The sequence below is a fragment of the Eleutherodactylus coqui genome, chromosome 1 (genome assembly GCF_035609145.1).
Source record: "Eleutherodactylus coqui strain aEleCoq1 chromosome 1, aEleCoq1.hap1, whole genome shotgun sequence".
Taxonomy (NCBI): Eukaryota; Metazoa; Chordata; class Amphibia; order Anura; family Eleutherodactylidae; genus Eleutherodactylus; species Eleutherodactylus coqui.
This window is the reverse complement of record NC_089837.1, coordinates 43,549,925-43,569,981: the sequence shown is the minus strand read 5'-3', so window position 1 is coordinate 43,569,981 and position 20,057 is coordinate 43,549,925. Positions and strand designations below refer to the sequence as shown.

General features: G+C 44.7%; 2 pseudogenes; both read left to right on the top strand.

The window, feature by feature from the left end:
• The window catches only part of LOC136615389 (zinc finger protein 850-like), a 304,670-nt pseudogene that overhangs the window by 36,271 nt on the left and 248,342 nt on the right, over positions 1-20,057 (top strand).
• The window catches only part of LOC136616051 (zinc finger protein 208-like), an 85,498-nt pseudogene that overhangs the window by 25,242 nt on the left and 40,199 nt on the right, over positions 1-20,057 (top strand).

The window sequence follows — 20,057 nt, the reverse complement described above, 5'->3', positions numbered from 1 at the left end:
GACAACATTTGCCCTTTTCCAATCTTCTAAGACTTCTTCTGTTCTCCACGAATTTTCAAAGATTATGGTGAGTGGTTCAGCAATTACCTCCGCTGCTTCCTTTAGTATCCTAGGATGTAATTCATCTGGACCTTGAGGCTTGAATTCATTTAAGTTAGTTAAGTGTTCCCTCACCACCTCTCGGCTTATTCTTTTATTCCGCCAATAGCACAGGGAAGATCAGTTGATGTTCCATCTACTTTCTGGGAGAAAATGAATGCAAAATAGGAATTTAAAAGTTCGACATTCTCAACATCATTCTTAACCAATTCACCATTTTTCATCTTGTAGGCAGCCAATAGCATCTTTGACTTTTCTTTTGCTTTTGACATACCTCTAAAACCGTTTTTTATTGCTTTTGGCCTCTGTTGTAGGCCTCAATTCATTATTAGCTTTAGCTTCTCTGACACTTGCCCTTCAGTTTCTGCAGACGGCTTTATATTCTTCTTTAGTTATTCCCCCCTCTTTCCACTTTCCTTCCTTTTTTTTGAACAATCTCTTTTTATTTTGTTCATATAACAGAGATAGAAAATACATTGTACAAAAATCAAATTGATTCTCGGCAGTGTTTATCATTTATACAACGTGTAAATATTGTCTGTTACTTAACAATATACTTCCATTATGAGAAATGCATGAAAAAGGCAAACGCACACAAATAGAGTGGGAAAAAAAAACAGATTGATCCAATTTACAAGACCTGGTGCGAGGGTACAGATGGTCTGTACCCCTCCTACATAAAGAGTCATCCCGTATCGACACAAACATCTCAGTAAAACTATTAGCTGAGAGAAATAAAACTAAAAAAATAAATAATAAACTTAGAAAAACATGTTATAAAACAATTAGAACTAGGTCTTCGAGAGTGCCATTTGGGGGGGGGGGTTCATTAGTGAAACATTATGTATTTTTGTGGTAGGTTTGTAATAGGTTGGCTTATATGATTTGTTCCTTTTATATATGCCTTCCATGGTGACCATATTTTTTAAGAAAAGAGGTCTCGTGTCCGACTTCCAAGCAGCCAATTTCTCAAATCTATATAACTGTGATACCTTATCTCTCCATCGTGACACTGTAGGTGTTTGTTTATTTCTCCAGAAAAGTGGTATAAGAAGTTTTGCTGCCGTTAGCAAAATGGTAGGGAGGCATTTTTTTGAGGGTGCAGTGTTCTCAGGGTGCAGTGCCGTACAACCAGCTCTCACCGTGAATTTGCTCACTAATATTTCCTAGCCTACTGCAAACGACTTCACTTATACCGTTCTGTGTTAGACACAGTGTAGGGGCACAGCCACTTCTATAGGGAAAGTTATATACACTATACAGTCCTCCTGATACTCCATGCAAGAACCCCAACGCTCCTTCTTAGGGCTACATCTGACCGTGTGCATTATAGTTGTGGCTGGCTGGGAGTAGTAGTGAATCAATTTTTGTATTACGCATCTAGGCCTGGTCTCAACCTTTCAGTAATTGTATCAGCGCAAGACAGCAGGTTAATTTTTTCAAGTCACAGCATAGAGCCTCCGCTATCTACAAGTCTCTGTGTGCGGTGAATTAAGCTACTGTTGTCAGTGCTGTACAGTGGGGTAATTTATTTGGGCCCTGCTCTATTCTTAATCCACCATGATGAGGAGGAGGAGTAAGGGTCGAGGACGTTGACGTCCAGGTGAGGGTGTGGTGAATCACAGCTGGTTGCTGCAGGATTAGGAGAGAGGCAAGTTTCTGGGGTCCCCAGCTTCATATCACAATTTACAGGTCCATGTGGTGGACCTTTATTACAAACAGAGCAGTGTGAGCAGGTCCTGTCGTTGATGGCAGAAAATGCATCCAGCAATGTATCGACCACCAAGTCTTCTACGCAGTCCACTACTCCCTAGGGACTGCAACTCTGAATCCTCTGGCTGCTGCTCCTCCTTCCTCCCAGCCTCCTCACTCCATGAAAATGACATATTCTGAGCAGGCAGACTCCCAGGAACTGTTCTCGGGTCCCTGCCATGAGTGGGAAAAACTGGTTCCTCTCTCACCTGAGGAGTTTGTCGTGACCGATGCCCAGCCTTTGGAAAGTTGCCAGAGTCCGGGTAGTGAGGCTAGGGACTTCCGGCAACTGTCTCAAGAGCTTTTTGTGGATGAGGATGATGAGACACAGTTGTCTGTCAGTGAAGTAGTAGTAAAGGCAGTAAGTCCGAGGGAGGAGCGCACAGAGGATTCGGAGGAAGAGCAGCTGGACTATGAGGTGACTGACCCCACCTGGTTTGCTAAGCCTACTGAGGACAGGGCTTCAGAGTCGGAGGCAAGTGCAGCAGCAGGACAGGTTGGAAGAGGCAGTGGAGTGGCCAGGGGTAGAGGCAGGGCCAAAGCGAAGAATCCCCCAACTGTTTACCAAAGCACCCCCTCGCGGCAAGCCTCTGTGCAGAGGGCTAGGTGTTCAAAAGTGTGGATGTTTTTTAGTGAGAGCGCAGACGACCGACGAACAGTGGTGTGCAACCTGTGTCACACCAAGATCAGCCGGGGAGCCACCACTACCAGCCTCACCACCACCAGCATGCACAGGCATATGATGGCCAAGCACCCCACAAGGTGAGACGAAGGACATTCACCGCCTCCGGGTCACACCACTGCCTCTTCCCTTGTGCCCCAGCCTGCCACACAGATCCAATCCTCCCAGGACACAGGCACGAGCGCCTTCTGCCCTGCACCCACACCCTCACCTCCACCGTCCTCCACTTCATACAGCAATGCCTCTCAGTGCAGCGTTCAGCTGTCGCTAACACAAGCGTTGGAGCGAAAGCACAAATACTCCGCCACGCACCCGCACGCACAAGCTTTAAATGTGCACATTGCCAAATGAATCAGCCTGGAGATGCTGCCGTACAGGCTTGTGGAAACGAAGGCTTTCAAAAACATGATGGCGGTGGCGGTCCCTCGCTACTCACTCCCCAGTCGCCACTATTTTTCCCAGTGTGCCATCCCAGCCCCACACCAGCACGTCTCCCGCAACATAAATCGTTCCCTCACCAACGCGGTTACTGGGAAGGTCCACTTAACTACGGACACATGGACAAGTACTGGCGGGAGGGCCACTATATCTCCCTGATGGCACATTGGGTGAACTTGGTAAAGGCTGGGACCAAGTCAGAGCCTGGGACAGCTCACGTCCTACCCACACCCAGAATAGCGGGTCCTACCTCGGTGCTGGTATCTGCTGCGTTTTATGCCACCTCCTCCAAACCCTCCCCCTCCTCCGCCACGTCTACCTCTCAATTAAGAAGTGTGAGCACATCGCCAGCAGTCAGTAGCATACGGCGCGGAAGCACAGCAGTGGGCAAGCGTCAGCAAGCCGTGCTGAAACTAATCAGCTTAGGTGACAAGAGGCACACGGCCCCCGAGCTGTTGCAGGGTCTGACAGAGCAGACCGACCTCTGGCTTTCGCCGCTGAGCCTCCAACCGGGCATGGCCGTGTGTGACAAGCCTGCTGAGAAGTTCGCTGCAAAGCATAAAGGTCGACGCTTTGCGGTTGGAATAGGAGATTGGCGATGACAGTATGTCGCTTGATAGCCAGAGCACCCTCATGTCTATATCTCAGTGCGTTTTGGAGGAGGAGGAGGGGGAAGAGACAGCTGGGCACACTGCAGTGGGTACCCATGCTGCTTGCCTCTCATCTGTTCAGCGTGTGTCAACTGCCAGTGCCGACATGCTTACACTCATAAAGATGAACAAAGGCTGTCTTTCCCCAGACTTCTCCTCTCCACCGGCGGAAAGCAGTAGAACCTAATGATTCTTTTAGCTGCAATAGGAGAAAAATGCATCCTCTATCACAGTGTTGGCGAACCTATGGCACCCGTGCCGGAAAGGGCACGCCGAGCCCTTTCTGCCAGTGTGCATGCTGTTCGCTAGTATCACCCGCTCCTCCGCACTGCAGCTCAATGGGAGAGCTTCCTCCCGTGTCAGAAGTATAGGCGGGCAGTTCAAATCCAGTGATGACGGCAGCCTGAGGTGAAGGGGATTGCCGGCATGCGCTGTTATCTAGCAGCTCCTCATTCCCCTCGCCCCTCCGCACAGCAGCCTAATCAGAGCGCTTCCTCCCCTGTCAGAAAGAAGGCGGGCAATTGAAATGTGGAGCCGAAGGCAGCCTGCACTCAATGTGATTGCCCTGTGAGCGAGTGGAGCGGAGCTGGAGTGCAGCAGTAAGGAAAACCTGGGCGGAGGTTAAAAGGAAGACCATAGCTGCTTGGTTAATGTAAGATAACAGCACTTACTGCAAAGATAGGGGCATCATTAGTATAAGATCCTGTAAAAAACACCTGAATGTACAGAAGCTTCAGGAAGAAAGTAACTGACAATGATTTCACTGCTAAACACTTCTCAGCTCACCAACTGCCCGCTGCACACATGAACACGGGTGTATTTGCATTGCGGAATCCGGAGCGGGCGTCCACCTCTGGATTCCACAGCAAATATTGCACATAGACACGCTATGGAAAATCACTTTTCCATGCCCACGAGCGGAAATCAATTGCGACTTTTCGCTTGCGGATGGAAAATCGCAGCATGTTCTATTTTGGCCAAACGCACACAGCGGATTTGACATTGCGGAGTCCACAGCAGCCGTCCACCTCCGGACTCTACGGCAAATACCGCCTCATAGCATGCTAGGGAAATACGTGGTTTCACTTCCATGAGCAGAAATTGATTGCGATTTTCCGCTCGAAGAAATCACAGCATGCAGCAATTCTGTGAGGGCTACGCACGGACGGCTTCCATTAAAATCAATGGAAGCAGTTTGTCCTGCGCCCATTTTGCAGTCATGATTGCAGAATGGCCGCAGGACCCGTGTCAGCGCGGCACAATCTGTACTGCGCATACGTGCTGGGTGACACATCCGTAATACAGATTATGAAGAATCCAGACAGGTACGCTGGGGTCACTGGCGAGGCACAGGGTTGGATTCTGCTGCGGGATCTGACCCAGCTGTGTACAGGCGTCTCAAAGGCCACATTTAACCCCTTAATGACACGGACCCTTTTTTTCCCATTTTCGTTTTTCCTCCCCCCTTTAAAAAATCGTAACTCCTTTATTTATCTATCAACGTCGCTGTATGAGGGCTTGGATTTTGCGGGACAAGTTGTATTTTTCAGTGGTGCTATTTAATGTACCATACAATGTGCTGAAAAACTTTTTAAAAATTCTAAGTGGAGTAAAATGAAAAAACAACTACATTCCGCCATCTTTTACTGCGTCTTGATTCTACGGCGCACAAACTGCAACAAACATGACCTGTTAACTTTATACTACGGATCAGTACCATTACTGCAATACCAAACTTATAGTTTATTTTTTCTGTACTACTTTTATTTTTTTTCAAGGACATCTAATTTTTTTAAATTGTTTTCTGCCGCCATCTTCTGCGCGCAATAACTTTGTAATTTTTTTCATCAACATAGTTGTGCGAGGGCTCATGTTTTGCAACATGTCCTGTAGTTTATTTTGGTATCATTTTGGAATACATAGGACTTTTTGATCGCTTCTTATTGCATTTTTTCTGGGAGACAGGGTGACTGAAAAAGTGCATTTCTGGCATTCTTTTTTTTTTTTTTTCGGACGACATTCACAGTGCGGGGTAAATATTTTGTTACTTTGATAGATCGGACTTTTACGGACACAGTGATACCAAATAGTATTTTTGTTTTATGATTTTGATTTTTTTTATTATAGATATGACAAAAGGGGGTGATTTAAACTTTTCTGATTATTTTTTTTTACAATTAATAAAACTTTATTGATCTTATTAGTACTTTTTTTTAGCAAACATCATTTGCGGAATTTAAAAGTTGCTGCCGATTGCAGCTATTGCCCGTGGGTGTCAGCTGTAGTAAACAGCTTTCACCCAGGCTGTATGAAGAGAGGTCGCCCCGCGATCTCTCTTCATACATACCCCGCATCTGCATGACCTAAATGTACGTTATATAGCGGGAAGGGGTTAATAAGCGAACTGTAAACATATCGGTGGGGTTCACACGGAGTGGCATTCTGCAACATTTACAGTATTGAAAATCCCGTCCACAAGCTGCGGAAATAACCCTGACAAAAACATGTGCGAAACTGACTTGTGGTGTGGAATTTAATCCGCGACCTGTCAATTTTATCGCTGTCTTTGTTGCAAAGTTCACCCCTCTCAATGAGGGCTCACCCCCACCGATATCGCTGCAATTGTCAATGGGACTTTCTAATGTTAAAGCGCATCGCAAGTTTGTGCTTTGTGATTTTTGTGATGCGTTTTTAACATTAGATAGTCCCATTGACAAACATGTTAAAAAAACACAAGTGGGTAGGAGCCCTGAGCCTACCTTATCTCTGCCTGCACAACTGAGCTGAAGACCAGAGTAGGCCATTTAGGGTGAAAACAGATGGCCGTATGGGCACCTCCGCTCACCAGCACGGGGCGCAGTTGCGCCTGAATGAGGATAATTTCTTCCCCTTTGCTGGTCATTCATACTCTGCACCAGAGCGCAGGAGTTTAAAAAAAAAACTGTAGGAAAATAGGTGTTGCCCGATCTTCCCCACACGATGTGTTTACTACAGAGCAGGGCTAATCTTTCCTCGGCCATAGTATTAAAGGGCAAGTAAAGCACTAGTTAAAACAAAACCACTGAAATCCATTGGCTTCAGTGGTTTTTTTTGTCCCGTTATACGGCCGTGATTATTACAGCAGCATAAGGGGGGAAACCACGTTCACCTAAAAACTACCCCTAAGGGTTAAAACAGACAGCCATATGTGCAACTATGCTCGCCACTACAGAGCATAGTTGCGCATGAACCATTTTTTTTTTAATCAGGCCATTCAAACTCCTCTGAAACCGCCCTTCCGGTTACATTGCCGTGTTGGCACTTTGCAATAAATAAGTGGGTGTTGGGTTGCAAATTGGGCACTCGGTCTCTAAAAGGTTCACCATCACTGCTCTATCACCACAAAAAAAGAGAGAATTAGCTTTGTCAATCATTCTTGAATATTATTAATCCTCCTACTACTACTCCTCCTTTTAAAGCAGCATGTCATCACGCTGAACTGCCAATTTTTCTGCGGCCCAAAAGGCTCTGTTTAAAATTGTTTTACAATTTTTCAAAATTTCAAAAGTATTGATACTTTAACAGAAACCAATTTTTTTCACAGGGCTGCCTCCAGGCTCTGTTGCAAATTAAGCAACAGCGAGCTGTACCTTTAAAAAATATTTCCGGGTTTCACCTGGCCTCGCGGTTGTGCAATTTTTCAGGGGTACACTTGTACTCTTGGTACACCAATTTTTCTGGCCTCGCCTATACTGTTATCTAACTAATTTTTCCATCCTTCGCCTACACTCATGGTACACCAATGTTTCAGGGGTTCACCTATACTCTTGCTACAGAAATGTTACAGGGGTCTGCCTATACTTTTGCTACAGGAATGTTACTGGGGTCCGTCTATACTCTTGGTACACCAATGTTTCAGGGGTTTGCCTATACTTTTGCTACTGAAATGTTACTGGGGTCTGCCTATACTTTTGCTACAGGAATGTTACTGGGGTCCGTCTATACTCTTGGTACACCAATGTTTCAGGGGTTCGCCTACAGTCTTGCTGCAGAAATGTTACAGGGGTCTGCCTATACTTCTGCTACAGGAATGTGAATGGGGTCCGCCTATACTCTTGGTACACCAATGTTTCAGGGGTTTGCCTATACTTTTGCTACTGAAATGTTACTGGGGTCCGCCTATACTTTTTCTACAGAAATGTTACTGGGGTTTGCCTATACTTTATACTTTTGCTGCAGAAATGTTACTGGGGTCCGCCTATACTCTTGGTACACCAATGTTTCAGGGGTCTGCCTATACTTTTGCTACTGAAATGTTACTGGGGTTCGCCTATACTTTTTCTACAGAAATGTTACTGGGGTCTGTCTATACTTCTGCTACAGAAATGTTACAGGGGTCCGCCTATACTTTTACTACAGAAATATTACAGGGGTCTGCCTATACTCTTAGTTCACCAATGTTTCAGGGTTTCGCCTACACTCTTACTACAGAAATGTTAAAGTGGTCTGCCTATACTGCTACAGGAATGTTACTAGGGTCCGCCTATTCTTTTACTACAGAAATGTTACAGGGGTCCGCTTATACTTCTGCTACAGAAATGTTGCTGGGGTCCGCCTATATTCTTGGTACACCAAAGTTTCAGGGGTTTGCCTACACTCTTGCTACAGGAATGTTACTGGGGTCCGCCTATACTCTTGGCCAAAATAGAGGGAATTAATGAGGCCGGTGCTATTGATGATAGTTTGTGTCGGTTGCGGCTTTCTCCCTTAATGGTGCTTACAACTTTGATTGTGCCTCTTGTTATCGGGCTGAGTGCTTGTGCTCCATATAAAGAATAGTTACTGTTTTAAAGGATGTATTGACCTATTTGGTCTATCACAGTTCTCTCTAGGTTAAATGAGGGTAAATTCTCTCTGTAATCGACTAAGAATATCCATCTGGATATATGGATTGCTTTATAATACAAAAGTATGTATGGAAGGCAAAAGCCTCCTTGTGGCTTCTTTTGTGTTAAGTAGGAGAATGCTAGCCAAGGCGTTTGTTTGTTCCATATAAATTTCCTGAATAACCGATGCAGGCTGGTGAAGAAGTGGCCAGGGACTTCTATTGGGACTGTTTGTAAATTGTATAAGATGTATGGAAGGATTTAGGTGGCTATCAAATTTTTCCTTCCCAACCAGGATAGGAAGGGAGTATTTATGTGTTGTAATTGGTTTTGTACTTTTTGGAGAAGGGGACCACAGTTTGCTTTAAAAAGGAGAAGAGGATCGGATGTTAAGGTGGTCCCTAAGTATTTAATGCTAGATGTAGGCCATTTAAAGGGGAAAACTTTTTTTTCGTACTGTTAACTATTGATTTGAGTTGATATATTTAGTGCTTCTGATTTCTCATAGTTGATCTTGAAGTTTGAAATTTTCCCAAATTGTTTAAAGAGCTCCAGGATTGCAGGGAAGTAGGAATGAGTGAGTATACTCGCTAAAGCACTACTCGTTCGAGTAATGTTCCTTAGCCGAGTATCTCCCCGCTCGTCCCTGAAGATTCGGGTGCTGCCGTGGGGCACGGAGCTGCGGGGGAGAGCGGGGAGGGACGGAGGGGAGATCTCTCTCTCCCTCTCTCCCGCCCGCTCTGCCCCGCTCCCCGCCGCAACTCACCTGTCAGCTGCGGCGGCTCCCGAATCTTCAGGGACGAGCAGGGAGATACTCGTCTAAAGCACATTACTCGAGCGAGTAGTGCTTTAGCGAGTATACTCGCTCATCCCTACAGGGAAGGCCTCTTTTGGATTGGTCATAAGTACTAGAAGGCCATCTGCGAATGCCGTTGTAGTATGTGTGAAATTTCCAATCTTTAGTCCCTGTATATTGGGATGCTGTCTGATTCGTTGTAGCAATGTCTCCATGACCAAAAGAAAAAGAGTGGGGGGAAGCGGGCACCCATGTCTAGTCCCAAAAAGGGGTCTGAGAGGGTACCATTTATATGTATTCTGGCAGAGAGTTTCGAATATAGAGTAAATATGGCTATTATAAATTGGGTGGGGAAGCCAAACTTTAAAAGAGTGTTTTTCATAAAATCCCAGCTCACTCTGTCAAAAGCCTTTTCAGCATCTGTTCCAGAAGGACCAGCGGTATTTTATATTTAGCATATTGAATAGCGTTTATAATGTGAGATGTGTTGAGCTTCCCTTCTCTACCTGTTACAAATCCCACCTGGTCTGGGTGAATTAATTTAGTTAGCAAAGGTGATATGCGTTGAGCTAAACGTTTCGCCCAGATTTTAAGGTCTACGTTTAAGAGCAGTTGCCACACTGTTCTGAGCCTTTCCCTTTTTCCGGACTCAGAGTGATAAATGCTTCGAGTGCTTGTCTGGGAAGATTCGCGCCTGACAGGAGTGAGTTACAGAGATTAGTGGTACGAGTATTGTAGGGAAGGTTTTATAGTATAGGATTGGTAGACCATCTGGCCCGGGCTTTTCCCTCTGGGAATAGAGTTAAGAATTTTTTCGACCTCCGACATGGTAAATGGGTTTAGCAAATTAGATTTCAGAAAGGTTGTTAAGTTGTTTGTTTCCCTCCGACTGGGTGTTATTGGTAAGATTGTATAGGTTTTTTACAAAATGTTTCAAATTCTGCAATTTTGGTTGTGGATTCTCCAGTGTTGCCCGATGATGTTTTTATTTTATGTATAACAGCTTTTTCTTTTTGCTTCTTCATAAGGTTTGACGTGATGCTTGAGCCTTTGTCCTTGTGCATATAAATTTAATATTTGACAAAAAAGGGAGTTTTTGCCGCTTTTATGTTAACGATATTTTAAGGTTTGTCTCCAAGGCTCTTCAATTTTTGAAGTGTTTCTTTCTTTAGCGATTGTTTATAAAGTCGTTCTAAGCTAAAGATTTGCGCCAGCAGGGCATCAACCTCTTTCTCTCTTTGTTTCTTTACCTTTTAACCCAAGGCAATCAATTCTCCCCTGATAAAAGCTTTGTGTGCTTCCCAAAGAATTGGGGTGGATATGTCTGGAGTATCATTTAATTAAAAAAATTCTATTAGCTTTCTTTGTAGTGTGGAGCAGTGTTTCTTGTCACTTATCAGAGTGCAATTTAGGCGCTAAGTCCATTCTCTAATGGGGAGATTATGCATGGAAATTGAAACTGATATTGGCGCATGGTCTGAGATTGTGATTGGGCCAATCTCTGCATCGCTAATACATTGGATGTGCTTCTCAGACACTAGTAAGTAGTCAATTCTGTGGAAGGTATTGTGTATATGGGAGAAGTACATGTATTCCCTGTCTTCAGGATGTAATATTCTCCATATATCCTGTAGATTCAGTTCAGCAGAAGGCATTTTAGTCTGTTTTTTACAGAATCAACGGGGTTGTTGATATAGTATCCTTAGAAGGATCTAGTACTAGATTAAAATTGCCCCCCATCACCACCAGTCCTTCTGAAAATTCTGCTCATCTTGTCAAGGTGCGGATGAGCCACGGGGCCTGATTTAGATTAGGGGCGTATAAATTGGCAAAAGACACCTTGTTATTAGCGATCGTGCCTTTAAGAAACATGAATCTACCGTTGGGATCCGCTTCCTGGAGTGTTGGAACAAATGGTATATTTTTACTTATTGCTATAGATACCCCTCTTGAAGCAAAAGAGTATGTGCTATGATACCATTGGTTGTAGATATTAGAGGGGAGTTTGGGTATGTAGTCGTGTCTTCAGCGAGTCTCTTGTAGGAACACCAATTCTGATTTTAGCTTTTTCAGAAGGGACAAAATTTGGCTTCTTTTTTTGAGGAATATTCATCCCTCTTACATTGAAAACGTACATCTAATTTTAGCCAAAGTGCGTGTAAATTAAGCTTTTTACAGGTCTAATTCCCACCCGTGAGATTTCTGATTTTGTTAGCTCAGTTCGTTGACCCAAAAAGTACCAATGTACAGGTTTTGCCACTTCTTGTGGCGAAATAAACATTGTAAGGGAACCCAAGTGGAAGGTGGACCATTTTACATAAGGGAAATTCTTTGATACCCGGACTAGTTTGCACGGTCTGAGGGTTCGTCTAAGGCACTAGTGTTTTTGGGGGTGGATGGACATACTCCATGAGTTGAAGCGGACCCCCGAGACTTTTATAATCTATAATTATATTTCTATTGTAAACTTGAAAAATATAGATTAACAAAAATGTCAACATAACCAAATATTATCTAGAAAACAGATCAAAGACATGCATCTTCTAAATCAACTCTGTATCAGGGCCTTACCTCTATTCCCGGTGGTTCTAGACCTCTTTAGCCAATGTTGTCCCCCTGATTAAGGGCCCCGTCCCACACCCCCTTCAGAAGGGGTGTGTGTGTTAATTTTACAGGGGCCCCCAGCTCAGCAGAAGGGCAGGCAATCGTAGGTCAGCATCAGTGTAGGGGACAGATTTAACTCACAAGTTTCTGAAATAACTATCGAAGTCGTTCACCGTCTCTCCCCTCCTTCTTCTGTAAGGTCCCTTCCATCAATGTAGGGCATCTCTCTTTACCTGAAAATTTGAGAGAAAAGAGAAAGGGAGGGGAAAAGGAGAGAAACCAGCGACTCGAGAAATTCGGCCTGATGAATGTCTTGACTGTTGAATGTAGATGCATCAGGTTAGTTAGTTAAGATGTTGGTTCTTCTGGATGGTTTGAACTTGGAGCTGATCTTCCAGCCTTCTGGTTTCGTGAGCTGAGGGGTCAGTTGATGATTTTGCACTGGTAGCCAAGATGGGATATCAATTGGTGGGATGTCCATCTTTTTCCAGGCTCCTTTTAAGTCTTCTGGGGTCCTAATAGTGATTTGTTGTCCCTCTTTAAATGTAGCAAAGCCAAAGGGGAATAACCATTTTACTGGAAGTCTTTATGCCCTCATGGCATCTGTGAGACATTTCATTAGGCGGCTTTTAGCCAATGTGCTTGGTGCTATGTCTTGGAAGAGCATTATTTGTTGCTTTCAAATAGAATTTCTTGGACTTCGCGTGTTTTTTGTAGAATTGCTGCGGTATCCACATAGCTGAGTAGTCCACATATAACATCTCGTGGTAAAGCTGAGGTGACAGACTTGGGGCGGAGAGCTCTGTGTATACGTTCAATCACGATTTTTTCTCGCTCTCTCTTCTCCTAGCAGGGTTTGGAATATTTGCATGGCCACCGACTTAAGGCCTTCAGCTGTTATAGATTCAGGAAGACCTCTAAATCTGATGTTTTTCCTCCTACTTCTATTTTCCTGATCCTCCATTAGAAGGAGGGCTTGATTCAGGTGATCTTGTTGGGTTTTCAAGTTGTTCTGTATCGCTTCACTGTGCTGAAACAACTCTTGTTGAGAGTTTTCTAGTTCTTTCACCCTGCGGCCTATGAGCTTGACATCCGTTTTGATATCAGCGAGTTCCTGCATAACTGGGGAGAGGGATTGAGGCAGTATTTTTTTAATGAAAGAGCAAGAAATTGGCTCTTTTTCTTGGTCTTCATCCTGGTCAGAGTTAACAGACGTGCATTCTTTGTCCAATCTGATCATATCTTGATTAGGTGGAGTTTCGTAAGTCGTTTTGGACTTTTGTGCAGCAGGAGAATGGTGTTTTTTCTTTATGTATTTGTCCATTTCTATTTGGTTTTTGGTAAGTTTTGGTGTATCTGCTGTATCTTTCTCTAGTTTTAACCATCCTGAATTAGTTCTGTATTTCAGGTTTGCTGGAGTCTCGGTGGTGTCTGTGCGATTGTTAGTTACGCATAATTTCTTCCTCGCAGTGTCCTCTTACGAGGAAATAACACAGCGAGGATTTTAACAATAGAAAGCGTGGTAACAAGAGCTATTCCCCTATTCTCGGTTCTTCTTGTTTGTTGTGGTTATACAGTGCGAAAGTGCCAGTTTAGACTGCGCTGGCGGCGCCTGGGGTCTGTAGGCTAGTTTGGCGGACTTCATTTTCGCGTCTCTGCATATACCTCTCCTATAATACAGGAGGAGGGGTCCACACAGAGGGTTTAACAAGCTCTTTATAGTTCAGCCAGACCCTTATAGAGTGAGGTGTTGCAACTCCCTTGCTCCCTGTCTTAACATGGCACCATCACAGGGGAAGATGGATGTCTCTATAGACACAGGGTGCACTGTGCCCTTATCTAACCAGGCACTGAGAGTGTTAATATGTTTGTACAGAAGGGGTTAGGCGGGATATATGGGGCTCCGGCTGCAGAGTGAGCAGCCGCTGCGTTCTGGAGTGTAGCGCTGCTTCCCCGACTCCCGCCAGCAGGAAATTACAAAGTCTGTCGCTGGGTATCATGGACTCCCGGAGGCCCGCTGATAGCTGTGTCCGGGTGGAGGAGTTGGTCCTACGGCTCTCATTTTCCTTCCTTTTTAACATGTGTGCAAGTTCTGTGTTCATCCATCCTGGTCTCTTTAAATGCTTCCCATTCTTCCTTCTTTTAGGGATTGTTAATGATTGTGCTTTAAAATCTCATTTCGCAATATTTCCCAATCTTCTTGGACATTTCTGTCCTTAACAACATCCAGCCATTGGATTCTTCCTCTCCTCTTTCTGAGTTCATTAAAATCAGCCTTTTCTGAAATCCAACCCTGAGGTCTGAGTTTTCTCAGGTCTTCCTCCCCTTTTTATCCACAATTCAAGTATATCATGATCACTGCCTCCTAAGGTCCCAGCCACCATTACTGCCTCAGCCATTCCCTCCCTGTTGGTAAGAATTAGGTCCAAGATAGCAGATCGCCTTGTTTTCTCTTCTAGCTTTTGGAAGATAAAGTTGTCAGCAAGAGCGGATAAGAATTTGTTGGATCCATTACTTGTACTTGAGAGAGATTACCAACAAATGTCTGGATGGGTAAAATCTCCCATAGTTACTATGTTATGCTTTTGGGAGAGCTTGGCCATCTGATGTAGAAAGTTCATCCATATCTTCTGCTTGTCCAGGTGATCTGTAGTAAATGCCTACAATGGTGTCCTTTCTGTTGTTCTCTCCTTGTATTCTTACCCAAACAGTTTGTACAGAACTGCCATGCCTGTTTATACAGCAGATACATCGTTGGCTCATTCAAACAAGAATCGTTCAGTCTTCCCATTTGCTGTATAAGTGACTGAGAGGAACTGAATGAGCGCTGGTTAAACCGATATACATGCCTGTGTAACATGAACGACGAACAAGAAGAGCAGGACGTCCGCAGCGCTCACTGTGGATGAACACATGTAGAAGAAAATGCAAGAGAATGGGAATACACAGAGTTAGGGCCCATAAATCTGCAGCGCATCCCCACAACCGCACGCCGTGTGAGTGCGCCCCGCGGCGACGGGGAACACAAAGTGCTGTAACTATGTGCACACAGGACTGCTGGGATCTCCCTACATTGGGAAGGGGGGGGGGGGGGGCAGCATCAGGGCAAATCCCAGCAAGACCATTAAAGGGGTTGTCCCGCGGCAGCAAGTGGGTCTATACACTTCTGTATGGCCATATTAATGCACTTTGTAATGTACATTGTGCATTAATTATGAGCCATACAGAAGTTATCAAAAGTTATTCACTTACCTGTTCCGTTGCTGGCGTCCTCGTCTCCATGGTTGCCGTCTAATTTTCGCCGTCTAATGGCCAAATTAGACGCGCTTGCGCAGTCCGGGTCTTCTTATCTTCTCAATGGGGCTCCGTGTAGCTCCGCCCCGTCACGTGCCGATTCCAGCCAATCAGGAGGCTGGAATCGGCAATGGACCGCACAGAAGCCCTGCGGTCCATGGAGGGAGAAGATGCCGGCGGCCATCTTCAGCGGGTAAGTAAGAAGTCACCGGAGCGCGGGGATTCAGGTAAGCGCTGTCCGGTGTTCTTTTTTAACCCCTGCATCGGGGTTGTCTCGCGCCGAACGGGGGGGGGGGGGGGGGGGGGGTTGAAAAAAAAAAACCGTTTCGGTGCGGGACAACCCCTTTAAGGATAATATTAAGTCACTGGGCTAGAAGGGGTTAAAGGGGTTGTCCCGCGAAACAAAGTTGGGGTATACACTTCTGTATGGCCATATTAATGCACTTTGTAATATACATCGTGCATTAAATATGAGCCATACAGAAGTTATTCACTTACCTGTTCCATTGCTAGCGTCCTCGTCTCCATGGTGCCGTCTAATTTCAGCGTCTAATCGCCCGATTAGACGCGCTTGCGCAGTCCGGTCTTCTCCCTTCTGAATGGGGCCGCTCGTGCCAGAGAGCTGCTCCTCGTAGCTCCGCCCCATCACGTGTGCCGATTCCAGCCAATCAGGAGGCTGGAATCAGCAATGGACCGCACAGAAGACCTGCGGTCCACCGAGGGTGAAGATCCCAGCGGCCATCTTCGCAAGGTAAGTAAGAAGTCACCGGAGCGCGGGGATTCAGGTAAGTACTATCCGTTTTTTTTTTTAACCCCTGCATCGGGTTTGTCTCGCGTCAAACGGGGGGGCTATTGAAAAAAAAACAACCAGTTTCGGCGCGGGACAACCCCTTTAAAGACAACAAACCCACAAAGTCACCAATTTGTTCTACTCCATACATAACATGGGAGCTTCACCCAGTCGTGTCACATGACCATCAGCATACTACCATAGCAATGACATCATCACAGGTCCTTCAGCCACCACTTCTCCTCACAGCTGAGCTCCACCCCTTATATACTGATCACATGGTGGTGACATCATCACAGGTCCTTCATCCTGCACTTCTCCTCCTCGCATATTAACTTCTTCTTCAGCACTATTCAGCAATTCCAGCAAACTGATTTTTAATATCTCCTGTGCCTCCTTTTTTTCCTCACGACTAGCTCTGCCCCTTATATACTGATCACATGATGGTGACATCATCGCAGATCCTTCAGATATTGCAGTGTGGCGGGTCCTGGTCTCTGCTGTCAGCCAGATGATATATATACACATATATCCAGCACACTGATATCAGCTATATTATATTACAGTATCAGAGCTCTCTGTGTGACTCCGGACTGCAGGTAAGAGACGCCGGAGGGTGTTGCACGGTTTTCTTACGTATTTCGGTCCCATTTCTGTTAGGCCGGCTACACACGGATGTATTTGTGCAGTAAAAATGCAAAATGCAGTGAATAGAACCCATCTTGATGCTGAGTTTTTTTACTTTCAAATCAATCCAACGATGCATCGGCACAAAGGCTGTACCATTTCTGCCTGCTGAGGGGACAGTTAAAAGGGGGTTGTCCATTTGCCTATCAATAGAATACAGGATAGGCCATTGTTAGTAGATCAGCAGGGTGCGCTGCACAGGAGTCCTTCTGATGAGCTGTTTACACTTGTGCACTGAGCTGATCACTACAGGAAGCTGACAGCTCTGTCTCCACTGCAGTGGCCAGGCTTGGTATTACAGGCAAAGTTCCCATTGAAGTAAATGCCTGTAGGAATCACTGAAAAAGGTCCCTATTAAAATATAACTTTTATTAAACTGATATAGAAATAATAGTCCTGGGCAGCTGTAACACAACAAACCATATGTCAATATCCAGACATGTTACAGGTAAGAGAGGACCCCACCTGAGCGATCTAGGAGTGATTAGACATAGCATGCGGAGAGTCTCAGCAGGTGGAGAGAGGACTTGAAAGAAGGATGAACAGAAATATTAGTTCAACCTAGTCAAAGACCCCTTACATTCGCTGGAAAGCCGCTGACTTTGCCTGTAATACCAACCCTGGCCACTGCAGTGAGAACGGAGCTATCTGTTTACTAAAAAAATCAGCTCAGGGCACGAGCGCACTGATCAGTGGGGATCCTGGACACTAGGCCCTTGCTGATCTTCTATTGATGGCCTATTCTGAATATATGCCTCTCAATAGTTTAAAACTGGACAATCCCTTTAATTATCATTACCATCTATGTTCACCTAAATAAGCCAAAGACCATAAGTATAGAGTCAGAAGGATGAGCTGTGATCCCCTCTATTATACCTGTGTGACAGCAGCTGTGTGATCATCATCAGTAACTGTGATAGAAGTGTCAGTGTCCCCTTCTAGTCAGTTTTTGTGGTAGAATCCATGTATCAGCATCACACAGACTGTGAAACGGACTAGAAGCTGAATACATAACCCAAAGTAGATCTTGGCTGGTCAGGACTGAGATCACATGACCATCTGAGGAGAAGGAGGCCGGAAGTCTCAGACAGGAAGGAATAACTAACCAAGGTAACACTAGTCCACTTATATACACTGGGGGATACCTACATAGTGAATGAAAAATATCCCCAGAGTGGCTCTTTAAAGGGGTTCAGATTGCAGAATTCAACATGGATTTTTCCACACCGCGAACTGTGGATTTATGCTAATCTGAGTGCGTAATTCCCGGCATGAAATCCACAAAAAGTGACACGTAACTTTTATGTTTTTTTTCTGCACGGCGATTACATATCTGAATGTGGAAAAAATCTGTATGATATGGATTATAGCGCAGAGTCCCACTGATTATAATGGATGCAGATTTGCAGCAGAATTTGCCCTGGAATGTCAATATCTCCAGCAAACATCTGCCGTCCTTGTGAACATACCCGCATACATGTGGTGACGGCTCTGAGAACCTGCGTCTCTCAATGCTCAGTGAGTGAGGTTCTGTATATCACACATGATGATGTCCCCGTATGATTTAGAGTCTCTCCTTCTCTCATAAAGGGCCGGCAGTACTAGAACCCTCCAGTTCCTCCAGTTCTCTCATGTCCTCATCCAAAATGGTCCTCATGAATGACCCACTGAGGATGGAGAAGGACAGCAATGAGATGACCAAGAGGATATTAAGCTTCACCTTAGAGATCATCTACCTGCTGACCGGAGAGGTAAACCTTCTGTATTTCATAAAAGAGAAAGTTGATTTGACTTTTGATGAAAATGTGTTCTGCTTTATTACAAAAGTGCCATAAAATTAGGGTACAGAGAACGCGTTTCGAACTCTAAACTGAGTTCTTGTTTAGCTCAAAGTTCCTCATTCATGTGATTTCTTAAATAGACAAACTAAGCATATTAGTTATAAACAACACCTGATGAATTAACCACCTCAGCGCTGCCAATCAGTGGTTACCAAACATATGCTCTGGAAACGAGTTTTGTATGATGTGAGCAAGAACTCCGTTTAGAGTTCAAAACGCGTTCTCTGTACCCTGATTTTATGGTACTCTTGTAATAAAGCAGAACACATTTCCATCAGAAGTCAAATCAAGTTCCTCTTTTGTGGATTGCCTTTGCCCAAACCGCCGGGACTGTGCAGGTAATTTGACACGAGGGATGTGGCTGTGGTAGCAGTGAAGTGTGGGTTCCTTGAACAGGTGAGCTTCCCTGCTTTTTTTCTTTTCTATATTTCTATCATCTTTATTGTATTATGTAACAAGTCAGACTAAGGGAAGAGAAAATATATTATAGGAAGTAACAGGGACAATCCAGTGTCCTGTATAACGGCTTCCAGACTTTCCAAGTGAGGGAGAACTAAAGAACTGAGCAGCAGAGAATGTGAAGATCGGCCACCAATATGGTCAGTTCTGTATGGTGGGAACCAATGAGCTAATAGTAATGTTGTAGAAGCAATGAGAATGGTAAGTAGGCTTGTTGTGATGAGGAGGAACCAACCAACAGCCAGGAACCAGCAGGAACACATAGACTTTGATATTTGCCACTAAGTTGACATCCATATAGAAATTTCAAATATTGGTGTCGGGAGGAGAACACATGGTCCATCTAGTCTCCCTTGTAGAGCCTTATATACAGCGGGATCACAATCTCTATCATTCTACTGATGGAGGAATACAGAGTTTAGTTCTCTACATGTCTCTCTCCATACTCAGGATTACATAATAGTGAAAACATCGGGTGCTGGTGCGACTCCCAACAGCCATCTCCATGAGTCAGGAGGATGGAGCAGGAGCCAGAGCCCCATCACAGAGGCTCCTCCTCACTTACCGATACATGAACAGAAGATCCTAGAACTCACCAACAAGATCACTGAGCTGCTGACTGGAGAGGTGAAACTGCTGGAAATGCTGGGTAATTATACAGTAACGGCACTAGAGGAGTCTGGGTAATGACTGTATCATTGTGTTGTCAGGTTCCTATAAGGTGTCAGGATGTCACTGTCTATTTCTCCATGGAGGAGTGGGAGTATTTAGAAGGACACAAGGATCTGTACAAGGACATCATGATGGAGAACCACCAGCCTCCAATATCACAAGGTAAGAAGAGCGTTACATATGTAGTGGAGAAAACAAAAAAATAAATATATATTTGTCATATTTTTCAGACTATTAGATGCACTTTTTATCAGAAAAAATGCTGGTAACGGTTTGTGTCTAAGGGGGCTTTTACACGGAACAATTATCATTAAGGTTATAGCTGGATTGTGCGAAACTGTACAATAATCATTCAGTGTAAACGCTGCCGGTGAATGAATGACGAACGTTAATTGGTTCGCTTGTTGTTCAGTTTAAGGCGGAGTACA